Source organism: Panthera tigris, chromosome E1 (assembly GCF_018350195.1).
Source record: "Panthera tigris isolate Pti1 chromosome E1, P.tigris_Pti1_mat1.1, whole genome shotgun sequence".
NCBI classification, from domain to species: Eukaryota; Metazoa; Chordata; class Mammalia; order Carnivora; family Felidae; genus Panthera; species Panthera tigris.
In genome coordinates, this window is record NC_056673.1 from 27,258,707 (window position 1) to 27,279,854 (window position 21,148).

General features: G+C 43.5%; 1 long non-coding RNA gene across 1 annotated transcript; it reads left to right on the top strand.

Annotated features, from left to right (window-relative positions):
• The first annotated feature begins 15,075 nt into the window (after positions 1-15,075).
• On the top strand, positions 15,076-17,613 carry LOC122233746. Its single transcript, XR_006211437.1, has 3 exons — positions 15,076-15,162; positions 15,819-15,963; positions 17,418-17,613. It is a non-coding gene; the product is annotated as an uncharacterized LOC122233746 (long non-coding RNA).
• Positions 17,614-21,148: the final 3,535 nt, after the last annotated feature.

The window sequence follows — 21,148 nt, forward strand, 5'->3', positions numbered from 1 at the left end:
TAGCTCTTCTTTTATAATCCGGTAAAAGGAAATTCCTTACATGTGCACTCTCATAAATTGCTTGAGCCTTTCTAATGTGGTGCAAATCTTCCCTGTAAAGCTCTTAATCAGATCTCATAAAAGATTAGCCCAAATGTGTTTTCAGTTTCTAGATAAAGTTAATCATCCTGGAGGGCCAAGAATTAACATGAAAACTGGAAACTTGTGGCGTTCCTGTCTTTATGTCTAGGTTTAGTTTGCAAAGCAAAAGTGATTGCACAGGAAATGAAATCCAGAGTTTCAGTGTTTATTTTCCAAATGAGCTGGTGTGATAGTAACCCTCTCCTCTTCATACACGTATTTGATAACCCAGAGTTGACCCCAGGGTGAAACAGTGGGTTTGAAATGGAGAGTGTAAGAGCGCCCCCACTGGATGCCTGAGGGAAAGCACATTAGGAGAGCCTGTCAGGCTTTTCTGAAGCAGCACAGGTAAACTGGAGACTCCAGAAATGAAATATGATCAATTTGAGGAAATAACACCTTTTATACAATTCTTTAGAATGATTCCACCATAAGCTCAGGGACTCTTCCCCTTCTCTGAGCACCGTTGTGGGTCACTGACATGAGGATGGAGCGCCGAATCTGTCCCAGTGGGTGTCACCTTTGGCTTCAGGGCTGCAAATTCCTTTGACCAGCACCACTCTAGTAGGAAGGGCCTCAATTGCCCAGGAGCAGCTCCGTCACCGCCTACCAGCAAGCAGCTTGTCACCAGCTTCCCAGTACACCCAGAAAAAAAAAAAAAAAAAGGTTCCTGTATTCACAGAGATAATTTGAGTTGATAGGAATAGCATCAGGGGAAGAGAATGGCGTCACCAAATCAATACTTGAGCTTCACAAATTAATGTCTTGCTCTGGCTCTGAGTTTATATTCAGGAGGCCACTGCTCCCAGACAGAGACACTAAACGGAACAGACATTTCGTTCCCAACAAGAGCAAATTCCCTTTCCTTAATGAGGAGTCAACTAGAGACCTGATATGTTAAAGAAAATTCATTGAGAACATCCATTAACTGTGAATTTTATGTTTATTGTGGCACACCTCTAGGAAACAATGTGGAGATGCTGGGAGAGGGGAGCTGCATGCCTGATGTGAATGCTGATTATGGAAATGAATCTTTCTACACCCATGTTCACGGCAGCATTATGTGCAATAGCTAAAACAGAAGTAACCCAAGTGTTCATGGATAGATGAATGGTAAAACAAAAACAAAAACAAAAAATGTGGTAGATACATACAATGAGATGTCATTCAGCCTTTTTAAAGGAAGGAAACCTTGATATGAGCCACAATATGGATGAATGTTGAAGACATTATATTAAGTGAAATAAACCAGTCACAAAAGGATGAATATTATATGATTGCATTTACATGAAGCACCTAGCGTAGTTACGTTCGTAGAAACAGAAAGTAGAATGGTGGTTTCCAGGGTCTCAGGTGAGGGGCAATGGGAGTTATTAGTGGACACGGAGTTTCAGTTTAAGAAGATGAGAAAGCTCTGGAGATGGCTGGTGGTGATGGTTGCACAACAATGTGAACGGACTTATTGTTACTGAACTGTACACTTAAAAATGGTTAAGATGGTAAATTTACGTTATGCATATTTTGTCACAATAGGGGGGGAAATGAAATTTTCATCCATCAGTTAGAGAGCAAGCCCTTTATTTATTTACTTTTTTTCGTTTATAGCCTGCATTTTTTTTCAATATACGAAATTTATTGTCAAATTGGTTTCCATACAACACCCAGTGCTCATCCCAAAAGATGCCCTCTTCAATACCCATCACCCACCCTCCCCTCCCTCCCACCCCCCATCAACCCTCAGCTTGTTCTCAGTTTTTAAGAGTCTCTTATGGCAAGCCCTTTATTTAAAGGAATCTCAACATCATTGGTTCCAAGGAGATTTCTTGGAAATGTTCAATGGAGTACAAATAGTTTAACCCCTGATTGAGTTTACTTTTGGACATAAATTTATAATCATAGAGGTTGGCAAACTGATTACATATCAAACAGCCATTTAAAACAACACAGATTGCAACATGGTGACATAAGATTTACCAGCTAAGCAGTTTTTCAGTTTTTGTAACTCAGGGGTTTTCAAACTTGAATGTGAATGGGAATCACGGAGGCATCTTGTTAAAAACGCAGATTCTGATTTAGTAGGCTTGGGCTGAAGTTTAAAATTCCGTTTGTCTAAACAGCTCCAGGTGCTGCTGATTCTGCTGGTCCAGGGACCCATTTTAAGTAGCAAGAGTGTAGATCTCTCTTCAGTTAAGATTCCTGGCCACACCTTGGAGATAATAGCCCCCTCCTTAAAACTGAACATTGGCATGTCCAAATTTGAATAAAAGAAGAGTTTCTGGGTGTTATTAATTACTTCTGGGATCCTCTTACTTTTCTTCTTACTGCCATCAAAATTCAGGTCTTAGAGAACTACAACTCCTTCTTTTTCTTCAGCTCAAGCATGGACAAAACATAAATAAATCTTTAAGTATAGGCCAGATCACCTGCAATTTCCAAAATCATGCTTGCAGGAAGGATGAAGGAAGAAAGGAAGGAAGAGAAGCAGTCAAAACAGAGAGAGAGGGAGAGTGGGAAATAAGACAAAAACCAAAAGCAAAAGACTTCTGAAGTCCTTTATAAGAATCCTTCAGTGGGGGCACCTGGGTGGCTCAGTCGGTTAAGCGGCCGACTTCGGCTCAGGTCACGATCTCGCACTCTGTGAGTTCGAGCCCCGCGTCAGGCTCTGTGCTGACAGCTCAGAGCCTGGAGCCTGTTTCAGATTCTGTGTCTCCCTCTCTCTCTGACCCTCCCCTGTTCATGCTCTGTCTCTCCCTGTCTCAAAAATAAATAAACGTTAAAAAAATTAAAAAAAAAAAAAAGAATCCTTCAGTGTCTGTCCATTGTTTTCAGGCTAAAAATTTAGACTCCACAGAAGGGCTTATCAGGGCCTGGTGAGGTCCCTGTCCACCTCTCTCCCAGATCATCTCTTGCCATTCCCCTCCATGTTCAGCCATTAGGAAGTCTATTTTTCCTTGCCTTTACAGTTATTCTCTTCCTGATCTGGAACCTCATCCCCCTCCTTGTATCACCTGGCTGAGGCACTGTCTCTTCTGGAAAGACTTCTCTAACCATGTTTGCCACCCTCATTTCCTCCCCTCTCTGTCTTCAGCTGCACTCAGTGCTTACCTCTATCACAATACTTCACTATATACATATACATATACATACATATATATATATATATATATATACACTTTTAAATTTTTTAAATATATTTTTGAGAGAGACAGACACAGCATGAGCAGGGGAGGAGCAGATGGAAAGCGACACACAGAATCTGAAGCAGGCTCCAGGCTCTGAGCTGTCAGCACAGAGCCCAACACGGGGCTCAAACCCACAAACTGCAAGATCATGACCTCAGCCGAAGTCAGACACTTAACTGACTGAGCCACCCAGGTGTCCCGTACTTCACAATATATTTTAATTGTATTGGACTGTGAGCTCTTTGAGAGGTGGAAGGATGTCTTTCGTCCGTAGAACAATGTCTAGAACAAACTCAAACAATTCAATGTTTGTTGAAAGAATGAGCAAGTGCAAAAGAACTGTAACCTTGTGTGACGTTTGAGGAAGACATTGCTTAATTCCTAAAACACCATGAAGCTGCCCTCAGAATGACTTTTCTAAAGGTCAAACACATTGACACCAATTTCGATGTTCCAGCAACTGCAACTGAACTCCCTTATTCTGATAAGCTGTATTACCCCAGCTTCCTCATTTTATAGCATCTTCTCTGGAAGACCAAATGCAAAGAAATACACAAGATGATAACAGTAATTTTTAAAATGGAATTTAGTGGAAGGCTAGAATCTCTTTGAATATTAGTATGCTAGTTGCATTCTTCTTATTGCCAGTGTGGCCCTAAAATAAGTCTTTAGAATTGCAGAGCCTCCAAATTGGAGGTCTCAGGACATCTAGCTGTTACTGGCAACCTCCAAATTGGTATATTTATAATGTATCTGTAGATTTTTACATAGATCCCGCCTGCTTTGTGCAAAGTACAATGCCAGGGCCTGTGGGGATTATCAAACTCCTAATGCCCTCAAAATCTTTGCCCTTTAGTGGTCTGTGCTATTTTATTTCATGGCCTCAGCACCTACCTATCCCCTGGTCAACCTCTAGCCTCCATCTCTCCTGTCAGCTCTAGACAGATGTTTCTACCAGCCAGCGGGGCTCTCACACCTGAATGTCATGCACACATCTTACATGTACAATGTCATCATCCCTCCTCCCAAACCAGTTCTTTTACTCACTACTCTGGTTAATGGAACCCTCATTTCCTCATCTACCCAGACTATTGATTTCTAAGTCATTCTTAACTGCTTCCTTTCCCACATCATCTCCCATCAATCAGTTCTCAAGTCTTCCTGTTCAATCTCTCAAGTCTTCCTTGAACCCATTCTTTTTTTTTTTAGTCTTCCTTGAACCCATTCTGTTCCCTCTTTTTCAACTATCAAGACCTTATCACTTCTCATCTAGGTTATTGAAATAACCTTTCTGCTGATTTCTTTGTCTCCAATCCCTCCCCAGGATAACCCTTCCTGCAGACTACTGCTAGAGCATCTTTCTAAAACCCAAACCTAATATTGCCCTTCCATTACTTATCCTTCAACAAATCCCTTTTATCTGTAAAATAAAGTCCAAAGCCCACATCGAGAGCTACACAGCTCTATGTGACTTACCTTTTACCCCATTTCTCTTCTGACGCTCTCCCTACATACCTTAAGATCCCTCCAAACTCCTTACCATTTCCTCAGTACACAATATTGGCTCCTCCTGTAGGGACTTTCCAGATGCTCTACAGTTTCAGCCCAGAAAACTCTTGTTATCTTTAGATCAATTCAAATATCATCTCCTTTGTGAAGACTTCACCTCAAAGCACTTGGTACATGCTTCTATTATGGCACTTCTCATGTTATATTATAATTATTTTTTATATGCCTCCTCCCGTCTAGTTCCTCTAGGAACTGAGCTCCTAGAATATAGTGGCCATGTCTCACACTGTTTTGTATCTTGGTCTTTGACACAGTACTTAGTGCATTTCAAGCCTACCATGGGGACGCCTGGGCGGCTCAGTAGGTTAAGCGTCCAACTCTTGATTTTGGCTCAGGTCATGATCACATAGTTGGTGGGGTTGAGCCCTATGTCAGGCTCTGCACTGAGGGCATGGAGCCTGCTTGGGATTCTCTCTCTCTTTCTCTCTCTCTCTGTCCCTCCCCCACTCACACACTTTCTCTCAAAATAAATAAATATTTTTTTTAAAAACCTACCATAAATGTTCAATGAATGACTAACTGAATAATTGAATGAATAAATGATTGACTGTGATAGGAGTCAGAATAAGAGCAGTAAGAAAGGTGAAAATAGGGCCTCCTGGGTGGCTCAGTCAGTTAAGTGTCGGGCTTTGGCTCAGGTCATGATCTCATGGTTCTTGACTTCAAACCCTTTGTCAGGCTCTGTGCCAACAGCTCAGAGCCTGAAGCCTACTTTGGATTCTGTGTCTCCCTGTCTCTCTCTGCCCTCCCCTGCTCACACTCTGTTTCTCTCTCTCTCTATTTCAAAAAATAAATAAACATTTAAAAAAAAGAGAGAGAGGTGCAAATAAAGGTGCAACACTCTGCCATAGTGTTCAGAGGACTGAGTCATATTTATTTGGGAGACCAAAATAAGACTATATAATTGATTGCAATCTTTCAATTTAATCCTATATATTTGTTTATGCCTTAATGCAAGATTCACCCATGGCCCACTCCTCCAAATTTCACCCCAAAACGACACTAATTTTTAAGAGAGAGAGAGAGAAAAAAAGAGAGAGAGCATAAGTAGGAGAGGAGCAAAGGGAGAGAGAGAGAATCTTAAGCAGGCACCATGCCCAGAGCAGAGCCTGACTCGGGGCTTGATCCCACAATCAAGACCTGAGCCAAAACTAGGAGTTGGATGCTTGACCGACTGAGCCAACCATGTACCCCACAAAATGACACTAATTTTACCTTCTGTCTCTGCTGTAATAGACCTTTAGTTCATATAAAATATATGATATTTCACATAAGAATCTGGATTCATAATAATTTCCCTATTTGTAAATAGAGATCCCTTCTTTTTTTCTAAAAAGGATTTAAGCGACAACCTCCTAATGGCTTATGTGTTCCTACTGTAGCTTCTTGTATAGAAGGTACCTAAATGTTTGCCGAATGAAGATGTAAAGGATTGCTCAGGCCCCACTGATACTTTTGACTTGCTAGGCAAACTCTCATACCTTTAGAGAACTAGCTGTGGTACTTAGCTGAAGCAACCATCCCTATCCTGCATGTCCGACTGCATTTCTGTCCATTTCAATTCACTGGGGTTATATCTTTTTTCACACAGATCTTTTGAACTTAGAACACTAAAGACCTGTGTATCGTCATGGCTCATAGCTCTGTAGTGCTGATCTGCCCCAGTGTGGTTAATGTTTAGCCCCTAAACCATTGCTTGAATGTCCTTAAGTCTAAAAGAATAACAAACACATGCTAATGGATATCTTGGGTTTATTTACTGACAGGTGCTTTGTGAACAGCACCTCAGTTATCTTTTTAGCATCCCTCTCAGGCACATGTCATCCTCCTTTCCAAAAAGTGAAAAGGACACACAGAGCAGGAGAACCCAACACAAGGGCAATTCCGGAGGCACCTGATCAAGAAGCAAAGTCTAGGGGTGCCTGGGTGGCTCAGTCGGTTAAGCAGCCAACTTTGGCTCAGGTCATGATCTCGTGGTTCATGAATTCAAGCCCCACATCAGGCTCTGTGCTGACAGCTCAGAGCCTGGAGCCTGCTTCACATTCTGTCTCCCTCTCTCTCTGCCCCTCCCCCACTCATGTGCATGCTCGTGCTCTCTCTCTCTCTCTCTCTCTCTCTCTCTCTCTCTCAAAAATAAGTAAACATTAAAAAAAATAATATTAACGAAAGAAGCAAAGTCTACTAACCTCCAGAACTTTCCTATGGGTCTGTTGTATATTGGGATCCTACACAGAATTGGAACACAAATTTCTGGATTCCCAGACCTGTGCTTGACTCACCAGGTAGTAATGAATGTTTTCTGCAGGCTGAATTGTTCCTTCAGAGCAGAATTATCTAGTATTTATTGTCTTTTCCTTCTATCATGGGCAATTATCAGTTGCCGCCCCTTCTCTTTTCCTAATAGGTCTCCAAATTTCTGTGCCATGTGGGAAGGGCCCAACTTTCTTTCTTTTAGGGATGAGTTCTACCGGCTATAAGCTCATCTGTGTATCCTATCACACTGAGCCCAGTCGCAGCTTTAGGGATGGCCTGTGATTTAAAATGGTATAATCAGAGTGGGCCTCGGGAGTTTGCAGGGAATGTTGGGACTTGGACTCTTTTCAGCCTGGTAAATGGTATGTCTTATTTCTGCTGCAGCCATAGTGAAAAGCTTAATGCTGGCAGGAGAGAGGAGCGGGTGCATCATGTGATGACAAGAGAATGAATCCACCCAGAGGAAGCAGAGCCAAGAAATGGATCCCTGTTGTTGGAGTCCTGGATCAAATCATGTGAGCCAATAAATTCTCTTTATTGCTTAAGCCTGTTTGAAGTTGTCTTATTTCACCTGGACCATTAAACCTTCTCATTGATATACCCTAGTTACATTATAAACTATGTGACAGGAGAGACCCTATCTATCTTGATCATTGTACCCCCTGGCATATAGTAGGTGTTCAATAAGTACAGCTGGGAGGAACACCTTCTATAAACTCCCTTTACTCATTTGACTACGAAGGAACCCGGCGTTCAACAGGAAAGTAGTGACATGGAACTAGGAGCCAGGATTTCACCTCAACACAAAGCTATTTCTAGCTACCAGCAAATCTCCCAGAAAATATGCTGGGATCTGTGTAGAGCCCACAACAGAGCAGTCTCCCCACTTCTCCGTGAGTTTTGAACTAAATTAGAGGACTGTTGTAAGCTAGGTGAGGACCAAAAATAACCTTTATTACTAATAAAGCTGATATTAGAGAACGTGGCTTATATTGTCAAACAAATGAGCTTCCCAATACTCATCCTCAGAACTAGACAGACTTGGCCACTCAGTGATAGCTGGGCCAGAACGGTCTCCCCTTTGCACCCTGGGGGAGCAGCGCTGACCCGCAGTAAAAAAGAAAGAGAAGAGAGTATAAGACACAGTTTCTCCTTGCAAACTCACCAGTCATATGAAACCACTCCTCCTTCCCAGGGAAGAATGAGGGGGTGGAGAGGAGCCAGGAGTGTTATGCTAATTGGGCTCCTCACACAAGGATGAAAACAGCAAGAGTAGGAAGTCTCCCTAACACATGTCAACTATGATTTGGTCAGGTCAGTGGATTCTGCCTTGTTTTTAATCAAAACGGGTTATTTTTCAAAGTAGCAGAATTAGCTACTCCATGGAATAACTCTCACCACAGTAATACCAAGCTCTAGCAGGGGTTAGAAATCTTCATTTTAAATCATGCAAAATTCATAGGAAGAAATAAGAATTCATGTTAAAATGACACAATCAGGGGCACTAGGTGGCAACAACCCTTGTGTGCACTCCCCATGCCCATCAAAGGCATTTCAAGAGCACTGAAACCTCACACACTTCCCACACCGACTGTCAGTTTCTTTCTCGCTGATCTCAGAGCCACATGGTGCCTATTAGTCACCAGGAGAGCAGCGCCAACATTTAACTCTTTGGTGACACAAGGGAAACAGTCCTTCAAAGTGGATTCCAGGAAATCTAGGGAAATACTAGACAGGAATTCTGTTACCACCTTCCAAATTTCCCCAATGTCAAGGGTGGGGCTGGGAGCATTTTTCAAAACAAATGGTCAGTCTTGCAAATGTGACTGTGTGCCTCAGGCTTTTGGTTTCACTCACCAGGGCATTTTTCCTGCTTTAGTGTTTTGGGGTTTTTTTTATTTTTTTAAGGTAAACATTTACCATCAAGGCTCCAAGGGGATTTCCCCAAAACCATCGTTTGTAAATCTGAAGTTTGGTGGACAAAAGAATTACCAGATCAACTAGATATTTGGCACATAGGGTGCATTTGGTACATAAATATTTAAAATTCAACAAGTTTTACTGAAAACTGTGCTGTTGGCTGTTTAATGCCACTCTGAGCAGTGAGAACCAGGATGCCCTGAACCCAGCACGAATCTCTTCTGGCTGCTAAGACAAAGCTTTGATCTCATCCTGCACAGCTCCCTGGTGGACTTTTTGCTGGAGGTCACTAAGTAGGTTTTGCTGGCCAGTTCTGGGACAGAACCCAAGCTAACAGTGGAAACCCACAACACAGCAGATTGAGACAATATGTTCCCATCTTCTCTTCTCAAAGGCAAAGCTATTTTCTCCTCTATTACCTGCCCCTATTTTTACCATCAAAAGCTCTCCAATGCCACTTTAGCTATTGATAATTGGCAGTGAGTTTTGCAATTTAACAGCTGCCCAGAATCAATTCCAAGCAGCTGCACAGAAACCACTTCCAAGAAAGCAGATTTGGGGGTTACTCAGCTGCTTACCTGTCCTCTACTCCCTTTCTTACCCCAGACGTCATCTGCGGGAAGAATCTGAAACCTGAAACGTGTCTCTAAATGCCCAGTTCCGAGTATGCAGTAGATATTTGAGAAAGTCTCTTATTGATTAATGATTGATTGGTGTGTACCCAGAGGAAGGGAATGAGCATTTCCATGAAGAACTGCTGTGTAATTCATAATGAAGGGCATTCCTGCTGACCCATAACTCCTTTCTAATTTCAGTCCAAAAAGGCCCAGGGAAAGATGTGGGTAAAAAAGTTGGCCTCAGGAAAAAGCCAGTGAAGTCTGTTTGTTTCCCAGAAGAGAATCAGTTGAGAATTGCCAACTGTGATGGGCTCACCTCTGTCTTTGTTGTTTTATCCCACTCATCAACAGTACCAATGAGGGGGCGCCTGGGAAGCTGAGCTTCCTACCTCATCCAGGCCAGCTGGAACCATAACCCAAGGCTCTGGTTAGTTTCTCACAGCTTCTGCTCACATGCAGCACGGAGGTAGCGAGTCCCGTTACCATGACCTCTAAATGACACTTTCTCATACTGAAGACAGCGAGGCCTCCAATCACTTGAGAAATGGGAGGCACATATGTTTAGAGACAGTCTGTCATCTGGACAGCCTTGTAGGTGTTTTTTTTCTGTCTTTCCTCAGCTCCTGATCTGTTGGGTCTGGGGTAAGAAACCCTCCAAGGGCAGCAACCTTTTAAGAAGTGCTTGCTAATGCAAGAGGGAGAGCAAGGGCAAGAGCTGCTGTGGCCTAGAGCTGCTCAAGCGCCTGGAACCCTCAGGGTGCTCAGGCAGAGAGATTTCCAGGCCTGCCATTCCCTCGTGACTCTACATTGTGCTTCTTTAAATCAGCCTCCGCCGAGGAGGTATCATGGGGCCTGGTATTTACAGCAGTGACAGAGATCACACAACCATGGAGATGCCACCCCTGTTTGCACGCTGACCTAATGGTCATGGGTCATTCCCTGGGCCCGAGAGCAACCTTTGTTCTGTTTCCTTTGTGCAAAATGCTAGGATGCCTCTGCCTTGAAGAGGTTGGCTCTGTTGTCAGCTGTGGGAAAAAACAGCCAGAGTTGCTATTTACACCCTGAATTGCAAGCTGGGTAAAAATAGCGCTAGGCAGCTCGGTCCAGCTTCAAACCCCACTGCAGAAAGAGATTATTTTTGGAAGAGAAGATTTTCCTCCCCACCCACAGATCTGAAAATGGTCACCTCCCGGGAGGAGAAGAGGAGAGACAATCCCACGCAAAGGTGAAAAATACCCCCTTCTCCACCTGCCTGCCCAAGACAGCACACCAAGAGACAGATTAGAAATGCCTTCCCCTGTCAGCCAGGTCAGGCCTCAGCACAGACCTGCAGGTGACCTAGTTCAAAGTACAGTGGGAATTAATTAACTTTGACTACAGTAAGTAGCCTGAACCTGGATATACGCCACCATCCTGTTGACTGTTATTACTGTTAGGCTATTTGTTTACCTTTTGAAAAAGGAAGAAAAAGGAATTGACCAAAAGAGTACCTAAGACCCCCAAACAATAGCTTAGAATATCTACTGCAGGAGGGCTTGGAAATTACTCTTCAACACCCTCAAGATGTGCTATAAAATGATGAACAAATTCCTGTAAGCCTGGTCTGGTCCACTTCTGTGTTTAGGGCTCCCTGATAACTGGAAGTTGAAACTCTTCCCTCATGAACTTGCTAGAGCTTAGGAGCTGGTGTCTGGGATCCTGGAGATCTCTTTCAGTTTCAGGAAGTGACCCATATGACAATCAGTGGAGGGGCGCCTGGGTGGCTCAGTCAGTTAAGCGTCTGACTTCAGCTCAGGTCATGATCTCATACTTCATGAGTTCGAGCCCTGCGTCGGGCCTGGAGCCTGCTTCAGATTCTGTCTCCCTCCCTCTCTGCCCCTCCTTGGCTCATACTCTGTCTCTTTCTCTCTCTCAAAAATAAATAAACATTAAAAAAATTTTTTTAAAGTCAATCAGTGGAAGGAAAGTCCACCCTATCAGTAAAAAAAGTATTTTATAGATCTAAGTGTCTAAGGTGTCTATTATTATACACATGCGGATGGTTCCTAGTACATGTGAGAAAAATACCAGATCAACATTGAATTGTTCTGTAGTCTGAAAGTGGCCAAGCCACCCAGAGCTGAGCCTAATAGGTGCTTCGTAAATATTTTTAGGAGGGACAGGAAAAATCTTCCATATCCTATCTCCATCTGACCCTCTTTCTTCAGAGATCAGGAACCAAGATGAATCTTCCATCTGGAGGAAACATACCCAGAGACATACCTAAGCAGCCAAAAGACTGGTGAGGAGATCACAGCACCTCCCAGCAACCCACACACAGACTGCCATCACCCTGACTCAGTGAGGGCACTGGAGTGGCAGCAGAGGGAGGGACAACTGGGTCTACGTGCCCAGGCACAAAGGCAGCTTGCTACAGCCTGGCCTTTCCTTAGACCACCGACAGACCTAGATTTCAGTCCTATCTTTGTCACCTTCTAGCTCTGTGACTGTCACTTTACCTCTTTGAATCTCACTTTTTCCCTCTGAGAAGACGGATAATAATAGCCACCTGATGGGGCTGGTGGGACTCACTGTAGCAGCATAGAGAGCAGGTGTTCCATGCCTGGTAGAAAGTAAGGGATACTATGAACCCAGCATCTGGGAGCAGTTCTATTTTTCCTATGGCATAGCATGCGCCAGATTTTAGAATCTATCCTGTTTCCAGCTGCCAGGTGATGGTGAGTCTCCCAAATGGCTGAAGCCCTAACTCCCTGAGAAATGCACTGCATTTACAGAAACTGTTGAAAACTTTCTGCCACATTATCAGGCCTTTCTGGACCATGCCCTTCATTCACTGTGGATCTTCACCTCTCTGCTTCCACCTTTCTGTAACAGCCACTTCCCCAAGCCTTATCGAGAAGCCAGAAATAGAATCTCCCTACTCTGACATCTCTGCCAATGGGGAGCTCTAGCCAGTGCAGGGCTGGGTCAGCACTGGCTTCTCGGTTGAGGGAGGCCTCAGAAGGTAGCCCTCCACGGCCCTGCTCCAAGTCACATTGTGAGGGATGAGTTACAGCTCTGTTGCGGCTTAGCTATTTCAGCTATTTGTGCTCAGGGCCCTGAGACTCCCCAAGGACCTGGGAAAGATGGCTACATAGCCCTTTGATCGGGACCGCTTGGGTTTCTATTGCCAAAGTTGAGAAACCCAGATAGTGCTGACTCCGGCCCAGGAACAAAATGAGCTCAGGTCTCTCTCTCTCTCTCTTGCTGACCTCTCACTGAGGATTGTAGGCCAAGGTGGCCAGGCTCTCCCGTCCAGCCTAAGTCAGCCTCCTCCTGAGTCAGCTTTCTTCGCCTCCCTATTAATAGCCACTGCTTTGGCTGGCTTCACTCACAGTATGATTACAGTTTAATAATACATCTCAAATAAGGAAGCAGCAAACTTCCTGGAGTTGTGTTGCCGAGGGCCGGTAAGAGCTCACACTTGGTCCCAGAAGGCAGAGTTGGGGGCTTGATTTCTGCAGAAGGAGCAGCTGGATACAGGTTGGGGTAACTAAGTCATTGGCCTCCAGGACAAGTCACTGCTTTGGGGTTTCTGTCTTGCTGAGCTGCCCCCAATTTAGGGTGGGAGGCAAGCATTCGGAATAACTTTCATTTTATTGGAGGCTTGGACAGGGCGGCAAAACTACGGCTTTTATGCAATAAGAGTAGTCAGTTACCCTGAATGGAAGTTCTGGTCCAAGCTGGGGTTTGTCCTCACCCAGGTCACCTTTCCTCCAACACTATAATAATAAGGTGGCCTATTTAGAGAGGCTCTGATCGTCTGGATGGGACAAGGTGCTGAGAGCAGATTGAACGCCAGCAAAAAAATTGTTTTCATTCCACTCTCCTCTCCCTCCTCCTCTGTCTCTCCCCGGGAAAAGCAGACACACTGAACAACCTTTAGTGATAGATTGATACTATTAAGCAACGTAGTCAGGTCATCCTGTAATGTGTTCCAGCATTTTTGTTCTTTGAGAACCCTAAGTTGGAAGAACACACAAGTTTAGGAGTGAGACACCCTGGGTTCAAATTATGACTCAGCCTCTTGGCTAAGAGGGCTTAGTAAATGTATTCTACTTTTCTGAACCTCCAACTTCTCACAAAGGGAATAATAATAATCTCTCCTGAAATGGTTTTAATGCAAATGAACTGAGACAACTGTGGAAAATATGCCTAGTATAGTACCTAGAATACAGAAGGTGATTAATAAACTCTTAATTTCCTTTCCAGAAGATAAAAGGCAGGAAGCATGAGGGCACACCAAGACTGTCCAAGCCTCTCACACTAGTGGAATAAAAAGACCAGCATCTCTAAATGTGTGGACTCATGACGTAAACATCTCTGATAATGAAGGCTCACAAGAACAACTAGAACTTTGTTTCCCTTCTCTAGATTCATACCACTCAGAAGTCCCAAATTGAGGCCTAGTCTGGCCCACAGTGCAACTTGCTGAGGTCACCGTGAGGAGTCTCCTGGCTCCATTTATCTTCCTTAGTAATATTTGTCACAGTTCGTAAACAAAGGATGGCATCAGGAAGAATGGGTAGGCGATGGGTAGGGAAGGGCATCTGTCTGTTCCACTACCATGTGCTTATCTATATTTCAGGGTCTCCCTTAAAAGAACCAGGTCAACCAAACCTCAAGAGTGAACTCTGCTATCAGCAAGGCCAAAGGAGAAACAAAGTATCATGCATGCCCTGTTTTCCAACCTGCTGAGAAATAAACTTCACCCCTCCCCGCAAAAAACACTTGCTTACTAGATGGCAAATAATGGTCTCTTTAACCTGGTACCAGCTGGCTTCCTTCAACCAACTACTTCAAGTCTGTGGGGGTGGGGAGGCTGGCGGACTTTGTTCCTGCTACAGCTTGCTTCCTTCTTTCTTGCCAACAACCAGCATATATCTGATGGGGAACAGCCAGAGCTCCTGGCAGTGCAAAGTGGGGCAAGCCCTAGCATGACCTGCCCCCATGATCTGCCCCCAAGTGGGCACTGACAGGGGACAGGTGTAGGGGAGGAGAGAGCTGGGGCTAAATTGACTAAGGCTCATTTCCATAAAAGCAGCCCAGAATTCCCTTCACTTCAGTAGGCAGATGAGCAGGGCTTCCCCTGATATCTCTTGGATAATGATCCTTAATTCCTCTTTGAATCTATCCTTGGTATTAATTCTAACCTGATTTTATCTATAGGTACAATGTTGAGGGGATGAGTAAACCATAATTTATTCACATGCCACAGAGACCACTCGATCTAAGGATCAGACGCCCAGACATCATTCACTCCTTCAGTTGCTTAACAAATAGTTCTTGAACATTTACCTCACCGTTCTAGAACAGCAGCACCATTCTAGGTGCTGTTCTATACACGTTGGCAAATAAAACAAAGATGGTCTCTGCCCTACGGGGCGAGACAGACAATGTCCATGAAAATTACTAACTATGTAATTATAAATTGTGAGAAATGCTATTGAGAGAAGTATCAGGTACAGTAATAGAGAATTATGGGGGGGGGGGTCTCATTTAGATGAGGGAAGGCATCTCTAGGAGGTGACATTTAAGGACTTGGGATTTCCATGGCAGTTGCCCATGAAGATCTTCCCTCACTGCTCAGCTAAGTTTCCTTGTCTTTTAATGAAAGGCTCTAAGAAGAATGAAAGTGTACCTCAGCCAGGGATGCAGTGAAGAACATTCTGGGAGAAGGTCAGGGGCTACAAAATGGTTCTTCTAGATCTCCTGCTGTGGATGAATTTGCTTCTCTTCCCTTTCTCCCCCACCCCCACACCCATCTGTCTTCTGTCCAGAACCTTTCTGGTACATTTTTTTCTTCCCTACAACCTCTTCCTTGTTCCTGTCCCCCAGCATGTTCTCATCACTATGAGCATACTGCTCTCCCTGACGCAGCTCACAGAAGCCCTTCTTTGTTTTTGAAAACAGTTTTCTCCTTGGTCCCTATAGTCCTGCCCTTGCATCCCCAGATGCCAAATAGCTCTGACCTACAGGAGCTAAAACTCACCATTCTTGCTGGGCCAGCAGGCTAATTAAGAAGTCTTCTTTCTATAACTCTATTTATCTCAGGATTGTTTTTCCTAAATTAGCATTAGCTAGTTCTGTATCAACACCATCTACTCCCCACTTTAAGGAGTTGGTCTCTAGACTGTTGTGGAACCAGCCTAGATATCAGAGCCAGAAGACCTGGGTTTGAATCCCAGCTCCCCCTTTTACCAGCTTTGTGACCGCAGACAAGTAAGGATTCTTCTCTGGGCCTCAGATTCCACATATGCAAGGTGAGAAGGAGGATAACACCTACTCTGAAGAGTTGTTATAAGAATTAGTCAAGAGGTATGTCAGATGAATGGAATGTTACAGTAGATGCACTACAAATAGGGGTCTTTGTTATTATATCAGCTATAAAATAACCTGTGTAGAATCTTGGCAGTGCCTCTTTCAGGAAAGGAACTGATTGCCTGTTAAGAATGGTGTCCAGATCTCCATTTCACCAACCACTTGGCCACCGTGGCTTTTTAATCTGTGTATTGCTAAAAACCAGGTGAAAGGATACTTCAGGACATGGTGAAGGGCATGGATCCCAGAATCTCAGATTGGAAGAAATCCTGAGAAAATTCTAGTCCAAGTTCTTTCTATCAGGCAGGACTGAATTTAACTCTCAGACAGATGGAAATCTTTTCCAATACATAGTTGAGCAACTGTCACCCTGCTGCCCCAGTAGTATTGTTCCTGTGATCACACACGTTGCTGGAATTACCTCAATCAGTCATTTAATCATTGATTTAAACAATATTTATGGAGCACCTACTATGTGCTGAGTACTATTCAAGGCACATAGATATGGAGGCAAGAAGACAAAGTCCTGCCCCTCATGAGACCAGCTATATGTAGAGATTGAAAAAGAAAGAAAAATAGCAAGAAGAGGGATGGAGGGAGAGAGGGAAGGAGGAAGGAAAGAGAAAAAAAGGGATGGAGGGAGGAAGAGGAAGGAAGGAAGGAAGGAAGGAAGGAAGGAAGGTAGGAAGGAAGGATAGACAGAGAAATGATATAAAGAAAATAAAACAAGGTAAGAGAATAGAGTGATGAGGGGCAGGGGTAATGAGGTAGTGTTGCCAGAGGAGGCCTCTCTGAGATGACATCTGACTAGAGACCTGATACACAAGGAGCCAGACATGGTAAGATACAGAGAAGAGTGTCCTAAGCAGTGGAGACCTCAGTGTAAAGTCCCTAAGCAGAAACAAGCTGGATGCATTCAAGGTACAGAAAGAATTTCCACATGGTTGTGGGTAGTGAAGCTGCAGGTGCCAGAGTATGTAGGGCCTTGAAGGTTGAATTTTATTCTAATTGCAGCATTTACGCAGAGGACCAGCAAGATCTGATTTATGCTATGTAAGGATTCCTGTGGCTATTCTTGGAAATGTGCTATAAGGGGCATGAGTGAAAGTAAGGAGACCAGTTATGGAAGTTGTTGCAGGACTCCAGGAAAGGTAGATGAATGCTTGAACCAGGTTGTAGCATTGGAGATGGTGCAATCTGGCCAGATTTGAGATATATTTCAGGGGTAGAGCTAAAAAGACTTCCCTATGGGTTAGATATGGGGGTGGGGATTGATAGAGGGGAATCAAAGATGTCTTGATTTTGAACCTAGTAAGCTGGGAAGATAGTAGTGCTATATAATGAGATGGGATTGTCTGGGAAAAATTACTTATTTCATATCTTTCTTTTCCTCTAGACTGAAAGTTCTAGGCGGGCAGCGTTCCTAACTCTCATGTTCCCTGCTGTATGCTCAGTGTCTGGCGCAATGCCTGGCGTGCAAAGTAATAAAAGCAGCTACCAGTAGTAGAGTGTTAGTACATGCACAGTGCTGTGCTCCATACTTTATAGTCATTGTCTCATTGAATCCTCACAGGAGAACTGTGAGGAGATACTTGTTTGAATCCTTATTTTACAAACAAGGAACTGGGTTCAGAGAACTGACATAACAGCCTCAAGGCATCACTCTTACTAAGTAGTAATGCTTAACAGTGATGTGTCTGGCTCCAAATTCTTCTCTCTCTCTCTCTCTTTTTTAAAGTAGATTCCACACCCAGTGTGGAGCCCAGCACGGGACTCAAATTCACAACCCTGAAATCAAGACCTGAGCTGAGATCAAAAGTCGATGTTTAACCAACTGAGCCACCCAGGTGCCCTCTGGCTCCAAATTCTATGCATACCACATGGTGTGTGGGTGGATATAGATGGATGGGTGGGTGGATGGAGGGTTCGTGGGTGGATAGATGGATCAATGGATGTATGGACTGGAGGCAATATACTTACTGAAAATCATTTATAATAAAGTGACTAGAGGAAAAACATATAGTAAGTTCTAGAAAGCTTTAAGATATACACACACATACACACACACATATATATACATATTTGTATATATATGTATACATATATACATATATATACACATATACATATATACATATATATGCATATATACACATATATATACATACACACACACACACACACACACATATATATATATATATATATATATATATATATATTTGAAGAAATTACCTTTCCAGGGAGTATTTTCTAGTACTTTTTTCAATGATCTGGGATTACTTTCAAAGCATTAGGATCACATGAAATATTTTTGATGTTTGAAAAATATCTTTGGGACAACTTGATCAGAATAAAGGCAGAAAATATTGCTGTGAATCAGGCAGCCCAGAACCTAGAGCTACTCAGCAGTATCACTTTCATGGCTAAACAAGAACAGCAAATCTTAGTTGGGGCCTACTAGGGTACAATCAGTTCCACAGTGTTTCTAGTAGGTGTTCGATTAGACTACAGCTTTCTCAAGGAGAGTATCCTACACCTAGCTCATGTTGGTACAGTCACTCAGGTCAGGAACCTGGGACCCAGCTTAGATCCCTCACTTTCTATCACTAAAATAATGAAAATACAAAATTTGTTGAGCAGTTACTGTGCCAGATGCTGTTCTAGGCACATAGATCTCATTTGATCTTTACCACAACCCTATGCTGCAAATCCTATTATTATCCTCATTTTACAGATGAGGAGGCTGAGGCAGATGGCTTAAGTAACTTGGCCAAGTCACACTGCTAGGAAGTGTATGGGATCAATGCAATCTGAAACCACATAGCCTGTGTAGGTAGCCCTTATGCCACCTCACTGAACAATCAAGTCCTGTGGATTCTGCCTTATTAATCATACTCTCATTCAGCTCTTCCTCTCTGTCTCCATGGTTACCTCCCTAGGTTAGACATTGCATCTTTTCTCATCTGCAATATTACCACATCCTCCTAAAGTATCTCCCTCTCTGCCTTTCTCTACTCCTTCCTTCCATAACTGACCAAGTTGGAATTTGATGCCCATCTGGTCATGTCATGTGTCTGTTCAAAATCTTTAAATAGCTTCTTGCTGCCCATGAGTTAAAACACAACTCCTTGGGGCACATGGGTGGCTCAGTTGGTTAAGCCTCAGCTTTTGGCTCAGGTCATGATATGGTGGCTCATGAGTTTGAGCCCCATATCAGGCTCTGTGCTGACAGCTCAGAGCCTGGAGCCTGCTTCAGATTCTGTGTCTCCCTCTCTCTCTGACCCTCCCCCACTCGTGCTGTCTCTCTCTCTCTCTCACACACAAAAATAAACATTAAAAAATATAAACAAACAAACAGAAACAAAACAAAACAAAACAAAACAAAACACCCAAACTCTTTAAAAGGCATTTCAAGACGTGGCTCCACCCACCTTATGCAGCCTCTTCCTCCTCTCCTGCTGTTTACCTTGAACCCTGTTACAGGCATCACCAAACGTGTGCTCTCTCAAATGTGAATACTGGGGTTGGGTTGCCCTCTCTGCCCACAATGCTTCCTTCTTATCTCATTGGTGCAACACCACACCTTCCCTTACATATGTGCCTGTCTGCGCACATACCTTGTCTATCGGTGATCCCTCTATATTCTTTGAGACTCAGCTCCTAAGATGCCTCCTCTATGAAGCATTTTCTCACTCTCATAACCAAATTTAGAAACCTCTTCCTCTTCTTTGGCATTGCCCCTTCATAACTCTGATGAAACATACCATTTTTTTCATTGCAATTTTCTCTTTACAAACTGTCTCTCTTTATGATTGTAAGGTCCACGAGGGCAGGAACCATAGTTACCTTGTTACTGCTGTATCTCCAGCATCTGTACATGTTAAAAAGTCATTGTTAAGTGAATAAATGAGTGACTTGTTGAAATGAATTGATTTTCGAAGTAGAAGTAGATTTCAAAACCCGGGAAACGTTTTTTTCTCACACTTTCCCATTGTTAGACTTATCTACCTGGGGATTTTTACTGCAGTGGGGCTCAGATTATAGTTATAGAGTGGTTAAGAATGGAGACTTTGGAGTCATATTACCTAGGTTTAAAACTCGGGTCTACCATCTGCTAGCTGTGGGCATGTAGGAAGTCACCATCTCACTAAGCCTAAGGGTTTTGGGGGGGGGGGGTTGTTTTGTTTTTGTTTGTTTTTACTTTAAAACTGAATTAATAATAGGGCCTACATTATAGGGTTAATGTGAAGGCTAATGAAAAAAGAACATATGGAGCATTTGATGACTGGCACAGAGCTAGTGCTCAATACATATGAGCTATTATTAGTAACTATTTTCCTGACAGCTTCACTTGACCCCATTATGTCACCATCACTCATGGAACCAAATGTCTAGAGTCTGGTTCTCAAACATAGACACTCAATTTTAGCAGGTTTTGCATTTACCATAGTACTGGGTCACCTTGGACACAGGACCTTGGGGAATATGGATCCAGATGGTAGCGGAAACTGGGAGTGGCTTTCTGCTTCTAAGTCATGATTTATTGCCTAGAAACCAAAAGTAAGCATTGCCAACCAATCAGCAGATTACCTGAATTCTTCAAAACTCCCACCCTTCTACCCCTTTGCTCTCCCTTGCATTTGGAAAAAGGTGATTGGTGTAGGCAGCCTGGATACAAACAGCAAAAGAAGGAAGGAGGAAAAGAAGTGGGATATAGAGACTTTCAGGGTAGACTACAGGCTGTTTTGTTCCTCCTGTTGGCCACACAGGGGTGTACAAGAAGCAACCTGGATAAACAGATCCCCCCGGTGTGTATCCCACACATGGTTGGAAGAAATGCCTTCCTTTCAATTCTCATGCAGAAAGAAGGGGTTGTAGTCTCTGTTTCAGACCTGAGTTTCCTAGATGCTGATTCTAGCAGCCTCTTTTAAATTTTTTTTTTTAACGTTTATTTATTTTTGAGACAGAGAGAGACAGAGCATGAACGGGGGAGGTTCAGAGAGAGGGAGACACAGAATCTGAAACAGGCTCCAGGCTCTGAGCTGTCAGCACAGAGCCCGACGCGGGGCTCAAACTCACGGACCGCGAAATCATGACCTGAGCTGAAGTTGGCCATTTAACTGA